Genomic DNA, 10,328 nt, shown 5'->3' on the forward strand with positions numbered 1-10,328 from the left:
TCTGTTTTCTTAATCATTCATTGTAAAATAATAATTTTAAAATTTTTTTTAATATTTTAATACTTACCTGAACAAAATCATAGCGAAAAACTAATGATTTCACTACTATAATTTAAAAGCATCATAAGAGTTTCAATTATAGACCTGAGCTTCAGCCCCCCCCCCCCCCAAATTTCAAACACTATTTACGCCACTGTTTATATAATATAAGGAAGTGGCTGACTCAATGAAAAAACAATATAACTGGAAGGTTTCGCTATTAAAAGCAATGAGATATTATCGTTATTTATAAATTTTTTTTAACTATTAAATTTGATTATTTATACAAGTATCCCAGGAAGACACGACGCTTCCACTCATAATTGTTTTTTGTATGCAATGATTTATCATTGAATTAAAATATTTCGACATGCTAGACAACTTTTGTACAGCAGAGTGGCAACCACTTATTAGCTAAAAAGCTAAAAAGCTAAATTAAAAAGTAATTATATAACTGAGTTAAGTTCATATTTTTCCAGGTGTTAACTTTCAACGTAAGAGTGAAGTACAATGTTTATTAAATCTTAATTTATGGCTTTCTAAATGTTGACTTGACTTAACTTAACTAACTAAAGTTAATTTTTGCCTTCATTTTCAGAATGGGAGTATAGGAGTATATTTGATATAAAAACTTATTTTCCATATTATGATATAGCATACCTACTGTAATTTTAATAGTTAATTTAAATATTATTAATGTAGGGTAGTGCGTATAACATATGGCACTTAATTCCATAATGGTAATATAGTTGTGCAGATAAACGGCTAAACAGCTTCATATTATGTATGTCATAATTACAAAATAGACAAACATTATTGCTATTACCGGTAGACGGTAAAAATCGTGCATGCAACGTTATAAAAATATCGGAGTACCTACCTACGGTACGAAAGTTTTTACCGTACCGGAGATTTATCGCAGCCATGTGCGCATCTATATTTAATTAGATACATTTGTTTAGTTTTAAACTTTACCACACAAAGATTATCGGCGCACCTACCGTTCACCGATCCGATAATATCGTACCAATTATAGTACAAACAAGATTACCCACGATATTTTCCAATAATCATTTTAAATTTTACTTTGGTAATACCCTTTTTAAATTGTAACAAACAATAATCAAATACATTATTCGAATATAATATAGATATTATATGTAGTATATTTTTACCCCCCTTAAAAACACATTGGGTAAAAACATACTACTTAAAAGAGTTAAAATCTTAATTTTAATCAAAATAATCTGTTAGTTTCGTTTGTTTATTATTTTTGAAAATTATAGTTTTATATCATAAAATTTTTTTTTTTTTTTTTTAAATATAAAAGTAGGTATTTTCAATATCTTGAATACATAATTTGGAATTTTCCGATACCTATCTATTATAATGAGGCTAGAAAGATACAATTTTAATATCAATGAGAATGATTTATTGTAATATTGTATTATATTAGGTACTTAAATAACATTATATATGTACCTATTATAATTATAATTGCATATAGTAGAAAACTTTGTGATTTTTTTGTTTATTTTTAATTTCTTGTAATTTAAGATTTACATGTAAATAATCTATTACTCATCAACTATAATTACTTATTAATTTAAAAAATAAAGCAGTATTTTAATTATCACGTAAGGCTATAATGTAATAATATTATAAAAATTATTATAACAATAAATTGAGACAATAATAAGAGCCTTGTATTAAATTTTTAAGCTTTTTCACCAAACGAATACAAATGTATTGACATTTATAGAAAAACAAAACTAAAAAAATTGAAAATTGATTATGTCCGTAAATAGATCATGACGAGTTAAAGTATTTAGACAATTTTATCAAGTACAGAAGTTTATAAATAAATATAGGTATGTTTTTAATTTCAAATTTATACAGTTATTCGTTTTTGTATTAGAGCAAAATAACAAAATGGGTACATAAAAAATTGAGTGAATATCCAATCTTGTAAAAATTTTAATTTCAAAAGTTCATAAAAATTTAATTTAACATTCTGGTTGCAATTTTATTTTTGATAAAGGTAGACAACTTATGAGAAATCTTGAATTGAATTTTAAAATCTAAGATTTGAAAAAGTTTTTTGCATTTCTAACTCAAAATAATTTCAATATTTTCGTGATTCTTACGTATTTTGTAAAATTTGAACTATTAATAAAACTATAAATGCTTATATAAAAAATTGTGACTATGTATTTTAATATTTTTCAACTATCATTGTAACAATAAATTAGGAACCTTATATTAAATTTTTTAAGCTTTTTAGTTAACAAATACAATGTAATTGATATTTATATTTTATAGAAAAAAAAACTAAAAAAATTGGATACTGAAAATGTCAGTCAACAGTTCAAAACAAATCAAAATTTGCATATATAAATGTCCAGTGAAAATTTCAGATATCTACGGTAATTTGTTTAAGAGTTATATACCGAGTTATAATCCTTTGTCAAAAACTGTTTTTATGTAAAAATTCCCGTTTTACTTAATTGTTATATTGTTTTCCCGGCGCTTTTAAAAACTACTTGGAATTTTAAATTTTGACCTCCCGAATGCACTAATTAGATACACTTTCCCATCCAACAACATACTGTTGAAGAAAATCGAAGCAGTATTACTGCTCCAACCCGTGATGACAGACATAAAAAAAATAACACAAATCTTTGTAAAATCAATACATTCATCTAAAATTAAGATAAAAGTTGAAAAGTTTTGAAGATACATTAGCCAATGTGCGGAACGTTTAGGTTTAGTCAAAATAATTTTATATTACCTATAACTAAAAAAATAAATGAGTTAGACCTCCTTCCCTTTGAAGGGGGTTTTTCATAACTTAAGGTATACTGACGCCAGGCGTTATTATTATTAATACAATATCTATACCGCCATAACACGTATAGAAAATGCCAATATTATATAATAACATTTTGTGAAAATGTCAATTGCCTACAAATATTTGTTTTTGAATAATTAGGAAAAAATCAGAAAATTAATGGTGTCCAAATACCTTATTTGCGTAAAATATCCCGGTTTTACGTAGTTTTGTTGTTGTTTCTTCAATCATCAAGTAATGCGTACTTACTGAGAACTTTTATTTTTAAAAACTGAAATCTGTTGTGTTGGTAATCGGACGGGCGTCCAACGGAGAGATATCGATTTTTTCGAAAACGGCGACGCCCCTAACGACGGTGTCGTATTGATTTAAAGTATGTCGAAGGGTTCCAAGGGTGTGGCAGCCCACTGCGCATGCCTTTGGTCGGGCGGCAGGAACAGTCATCAATATAGGTAGGTTCATTGTGCTTACGATCAGTACTGCTTGTTTGTCTTGATGAGAACGACTGTTGACTAGCAAACAGAAATATCACTATTAGCACTGTTATTTTGTTTCATACTTTCTTTTTCAATTTTAAGTTCAGTACTTTTGTTCCTTTAATGAATATATAAACGAATACGAGAATTAATTTACCAATTAATAGCTCAAGACATTATACTACATTACGTCATAATACCAATATTGCTAAAGGTAATAGTAGAATAATATTGTGTGCCATTATATTATATTTCTTGAACAAATAACATATACTATAACGTAATGCTTACTCTCATATTTCTAGGTTCAATAATTTTTTAGCAGCGATTACAACGATAAATATCCCCGAACCGGCCACATCGCCACTATAGCGTACGTAAGTAGAGTGTCATGAAAACAAATGGATCGGCATAATCTGATTGCCAATTAATTATATTTTATAGGTGTACTATAAACATTTTTACCTGAGGAACCTATCTGACCTGCTATATCTTCGACCTCAAAGTGCGACAAGTATACGTGTTCCAAGACTCAGAAGAAGGCTATCGTATGAACTGTTGCGTTCCTGCTGCAGTATAATATTTGTAAGCACTATATTATAATCTCACTTATTTATTATTGTTAGTAATAATTTATAACTTATAACATTACTGGTATACAATCTTATACTTTTATAATAATATTATTGTTTATGGCCTAAACGGTTGTAAAATATTCACTAACAAAAATTGATACCACTGCAAATACATCAGTACCTATATATATTAATACTTGCACAGGTTTCATCCATTGAATTTCTAATAAACTTATCTATACTAAATTAAATAACATAAGCCGTTATTAACTTTTTCACTGCTACCAACACTATATATACTCAGTAACCAGTGTAATATGCTATATATAATAAAATATTTATTAGATTCTGAGCAGAGCGAGGAAGACTAGTGGTTTTACAATTGTGTTTATTTTTTTTTTATCTGTATATAAAATTTCTACCAGAAGGAGTGCTTTGATTTCAACATTATAGTATCTTATATTTTAGCAAATCGGATCAAGATGGTACTTTAAAGAGGGCATTTTTCGATTTTCTCAATAGTTATTTAATTCAAAACAACCGACAAATAAATAACGAAAAACCGTTAGAAATGCTTTTTATTATTTCTTCATGTTGAGAATTATAAAATAACAATTTTAAACTATTTATTTTAGAAATTAAATAGTAATAAGTACTAAAATAATGAATTATTCTAGTTAAATAGTACGATGAAAACTTAATAAAAATATGACATCGCATCACCATGCCAATAATATTCATTAATTATAATATCTCTAATAAGATAAGAAAATATTGTTATTTTTCAAATATACTGTTTTCGAAAAGAAAAAATGTAGAAATTGTATTCATTGCAGGTTATAATGTTTAATTAACTAATATAGATTGTACCTACATCATCTTTGCTATAACTGTATGAAAATCTTCAATATTTATATTATGAAAATCTTAAAAAATGTAAAAGGTACCTAACATACCAAGGAAAATATTATGATTTAATATAATCTATTTATATATATATAATATACGAGTATAAAATATGTATATTATGTGTCGTATAGGACACTAATGGATGTGTTAAATTTGAATTCAATGATACAAAATAAATGAATGCAAAAAAATTTTCTGAGCAAGGATGGTCTGTTAGCCTATGTAAAAAAAATATTTTTAATACAAATAATAACTAAAATCATTGTTTTTGGGTTTTAGTATGTAATTTGGTCCAAATTTAAACTTAAAATGTCTGTAAAAACGAAATGTGTATGTACCTATATATAATAGTCATGATTTTTTGGTTACATTATGAAATACATATTATGATATTATCCTTATATCTATACAAATTGAACATTTTAAACATGTTACTACAAAACAAGTTCATGATTTTGATAGATTTATCAAAATTTGAATTTTAAATTCTTTTAAATAAAAAAAACCATGATATTATGCATCTTTAATATTTTTGGCCTCTATGCTATTATAACAGCTTATGCGGATCTTATATTCAATTTACAAGCTTTTTGACCCAAATACATTGTTATTGACATTTTGGTAAAACAAGAATGTGGTTATATCGCTTTTCTGTACCTACATAAGATGTCTAGGTGTAAAGGTTGTATTAAATTTAAATTAAATGACATAAAATGATTTCTCATTTAGCGATTTTCTTATTTAGTTGTAATTCAAAAACGAATACTTTATATTTATATCATATGTTTATTTTATCAATTCCTATACTTGATGAAATTTTAAAAATATTTATACTTATTTTGAGCTGTTTACGGACAATTTCAAATTTAAATTTTTTTAGTTTTTTTTCTATAAATATCATAATAACAATATAAAAATTCTGATATATTGCTTAAATTGCAATTGAAATATATTAAAAATACATAAGCACAATTTTTGTTTATAAGGATTCAAAGTTCGATTTTTAACAACATTTATCAAATTTAAAATTTAAAAATGATTTTGTAGTTAAATATATATAAAACATTCAACTTTTATAGCTAAGGATTGAAAACTTACAACAAGGTTCCACGTAAGTAGGCTATTTTGCAACCAAATAATATCTCAAAAATAAAAAAACGCAGTTTTCTTTTCAAGTTACCTATTTTATGTCCAAATTTGAAGGAAATTACATATTAAATACCTAACCAAAAATATCGATGTAAGTTATTCTGTTATAATTTTATAATATTAATTCAACTTACCGGCTACTATATTAATAATAATATTAATAACAATATAAATATATTACAATATACCCACACTGATAAGCAATCACCGTTCAGAATCATTTTTTGTATACAAAAATATTATATCATTGAATTCAAATTTAATACCAACCATTATACAGTGACCCATTTGAAATCTACTGTACAGCAGAGCGACATCCACTTACCCACCTTTTTTTAAATTTACGTTAACAGACGCTTATGAGAAACCTTATATTGCATTTTTTCACAGAGCGAAAAATGTTGTATCTAAAATAATTTAAAAAAAACTAATAAAAATTGAAATTTTCTTATGCATGTAAATATTTTTAAAATTGTATTATTTATGAAAATGATAAAATAAACATTCAGTGAAAATGTCAAGTATCTTCGGTTATTAGTTTTTAAGTTTAACCGTAAAATAAAATCAATTTTATCGAAAACTGATTTTGTGTCCCGTCTGATTCCCGTTTTTTCTTAATTGTATTTTAGTTTTTTTCTGATAGGTACTTTAGAAAACTACTTTGAAAATTCAAATATGACCTTACAAAAATACCAACTATAATCTCTTTCCAATCACGAAAGATATGCCAAGTGGAAAATTGAAACATTTTTAATGCCTCAATAGGTGATTACAACCACATAAAATTTAATTAATTAAAAAAAATCACGCACCGTAGTTAAATCAGTATATTCTTCGCTCCGCAAATCTCTAAAATAAAGGCAATTTTGACGAAGTGTTTCTTAATATACTATTATATGAAATACCATTGTACATTTTAGTAAACTGAATAACATTCACCACGGCTGAAGTTGCAAACTTTAACCATGTATAAATGTTAAAAGTTAACCATTTAACACAAAGCTCAACAGTTGGATTTCTAAACGAACGAAATAATGAAATAATGACATAATAAAGTGAAGGTGGCGTGCATGGTACTATGTGCATAAAAAAAAATGTCCAGCTCTTGTGGAACAACATTTAATGCAACAGATATTACCTGTTGGCTGTCGAAATAAACGTAGGTAAACAAAAACATGGGTACTAAATCGATAACTTTGTGAATATATTATATATTTCTTCGGTCCGGGTGTTATTAGTATTCATCCTCCTAAACGGCTGCACCGATTTTGATGAAATTTCTTGTGTGCGCTTGAGTGGGTCCTTGAATGGTTTAGATTTACAATCGGACCCAGTCCCGGGGAGGTGCTCATACAATGATTTTGAGATTTACGATGGACATTTTTTTATAAATGATTGTTATTGGTGATAATTAGTAGAAATTAGTATTTATCTATTATTAGTTGACATTAGTTATTCGGGAAGATCAAGTAAAAGTATGCATCAAATCGAATTTTCACACAAAGCCTAGGAAGATGGCTGAGTTGCACTTACTGCAGTGAGTTACGCCCAAAAGGAGTTGAATAATCACAATTTTTTTTAAAGAGTTGTCATTTTTAACTGGCAACAAAGTGCACGGAATCAACTAGTTATACTATATAAGTTAACTAACTTGTAACTATACATTTTAAGTTAATATTCTGACAGAGATGACGGGGATATTATATGTAATTTAAACGCTCAAAATCCTCCCGGCTACGCCACTGCTCACGCATGCGTAGATGGCGCGTTCCATCTAGAGACTCCGTCTGCGGTTTTTAAGTATGAATATGGGGTGACTCCCTACTCGCGCATGTATAGATTGCCGTGTCTCATCCAGAACCTCCGTATCTTTTATGTGTAAATCCGCGACGACTACACTCGGACCTGCGCAGATGGCACGAGTCACCCTCGGCGACTTAGTGCGCGTGCGTCAAATTGTGAACCCGGGAGAGATGTGCATGGGGTTCCACCCATAGAATATGATTTAGGGTGCAAAGTCATAGCTCTGTCTCCTTTGACGGCTGACGTCTTCTCTCTCTACGCGAGCAGCTGCACAGGCACACTGTCCATCAGTTAATAAATCAATACAGCTAAAGGGATACCGTACGACATCGTCATTTCTCACATTTCACTTTTTTAAGCAGAACATTTTGCTAACCACTAAAGATTAATTATTGTATTTTATTTATTTTAGTTGAATATTCACATCTACGGAAGTTTTTATTAACAGTGAAGAGGACTGTACCGAACGAGATCGATTTGCCAACAAAGACAGAACTCGTATTATAACTATTACTGAATCTGGTAAGTCCTGTACTTGTAAAGTTGTAACAACTAGGTAGTCAAGTAACTAATAAAATTGTCTCCAAGTTGATTCGCTACTACCAAACTCGGTCAATGTCGAAATAGGCTAGTCGAAATGCGTATTTTAATGTATGGTCAAAAGATTGAAAATTTTTAATAAAAGGCGTTGCTCGCGAGTTGTTCTTAAAACAAATTATAATTACTAAAAATGTATAAACAATATTTATTTTTATATGCTTTTGAACTTTTCAAGTTTAAATCTTAACAGAATTCGTAAAACTCACAAAAAATTTCGAATTTTATTCTATTTATATTAAATATCATACAGTTTTTAATTTGGTAACAACAAATTTTTACGATTAGTGATTTGTTTTTCTATACGTAGTACGGTATGTTGAATTAATTTTCGACAATAAAATCACATATATGCGCATGCGTCAAATTGTGAACCCGGGAAAGATATGCATGGGGCTCCACCCATAGAATATGATTTAGGGTGAAAAGGCTTCTTTGGCGGCTGACGTCTTCTCTCTTTACGCGAGCAGCTGCACAGGCGCACTGTCCATTAGTTAATAAATCAATATAGCTAAAGGGATACCGTACGACATCGTACGTTTCTCACATTTCACTTTTCTAAGCAGAACATTTTTGCTAACAGCTGAGGATTAATTATTGTATTTTATTTATTTTTGTTGAATATTTAGATTTACGCAAGCTTTTATTAACAGTGACGAGGATTGCACCGGACGTGATCAATTCGACGAAATAGACAATACTCGTAATATTACTATATCTATATCCGGTGAGTCTTGTACTTCAGTACTCGTAGCAACCAAGTAGGTAATTACTAGGATAGGTTACAAAACATATCATATTATTTGTTAACGAGTGGGAGAAACAACTAGGAACAACATTGCTACGGTTTTTATCGTCGAAAAAACGTAACGAGAACACCGCGACTCCGCCGCATCACTTCCTGTGATAAGGAAATTTACTACCGACACGATAAAAATTCCTTCAATCGTTCCTTCCAATAATTTGTTCACGTTCAAGTACATTTTTTATGTTTATATAGTTCTTTTTTTTTTTATATTACCTACTCGGTTCGCAGTGCATCGATTGATCTTATTTCACGAATTATTGTCATCAATTATTAGCTTGCTGTTTTGGCAGCCTAAGTCGTTTGTTTTTTTTTTGTTTATCAATAGGGACCGAATTTGTATGCACAAAAATCCTCAAAATACGCTTCTAAAAATGATGTAATATGCATTTATTTTTAAATATGCACTTATAATTGATTCGAAAATATTTTATTTAAAATTATGTAAAAAATAAAGGTATAGAAAGGTTTTAAAAGTATAAACAGTGTTCGGTTCAGAAGTTGTTTAATAAATCAATACAGCTAAAGGGATACCGTACGACATCGTCATTTCTCACATTTCACTTTTTTAAGCAGAACATTTTGCTAACCACTAAAGATTAATTATTGTATTTTATTTATTTTAGTTGAATATTCACATCTACAGAAGTTTTTATTAACAGTGACGAGGACTGCACCGAACGAGATCGATTTACCAAAAAAGACAGAACTCGTATTATAACTATTACTGAATCTGGTAAGTCTTATACTTGTAAAGTTGTAACAACTAGGTAGTTAAGTTACTAATAAAATTGTCTCCTGCAAGTTTATTCGCTACTACCAAATTCGGTCAATGTCAAAATAGGCTAGTCGAAATGCATATTTTAATGCATGGTCAAAAGATTGACAATTTTTAATGAAAGGTTATAATATTTATTTATTTATTTTTATATACTTTTGAACTTTTCAAGTTTAAATCTTAACAAAATTCGTAAAAATCACAAAAACTTTCAAATTATATTTGGTAACAATCAAGATGGTACTTTAAAGAGGGCATTTTTCGATTTCCTCAATAGTTATTTAATTCAAAACCACCGACAAATAAATAACGAAAAACCGTTAAAAATTAGATTTTAATAATAATA

At 28.4% G+C, this 10,328-nt stretch overlaps 1 long non-coding RNA gene across 1 annotated transcript; it reads left to right on the plus strand.

Moving 5' to 3' along the window:
• The first annotated feature begins 7,955 nt into the window (after window positions 1-7,955).
• Window positions 7,956-9,937, plus strand: LOC100575287. The gene is made up of 3 exons (XR_003838695.1): window positions 7,956-8,324; window positions 9,029-9,126; window positions 9,831-9,937. It is a non-coding gene; the product is annotated as an uncharacterized LOC100575287 (long non-coding RNA).
• Window positions 9,938-10,328: the final 391 nt, after the last annotated feature.

The sequence above is a fragment of the Acyrthosiphon pisum genome, chromosome X, assembly GCF_005508785.2.
Source record: "Acyrthosiphon pisum isolate AL4f chromosome X, pea_aphid_22Mar2018_4r6ur, whole genome shotgun sequence".
Classification (NCBI taxonomy): Eukaryota; Metazoa; Arthropoda; class Insecta; order Hemiptera; family Aphididae; genus Acyrthosiphon; species Acyrthosiphon pisum.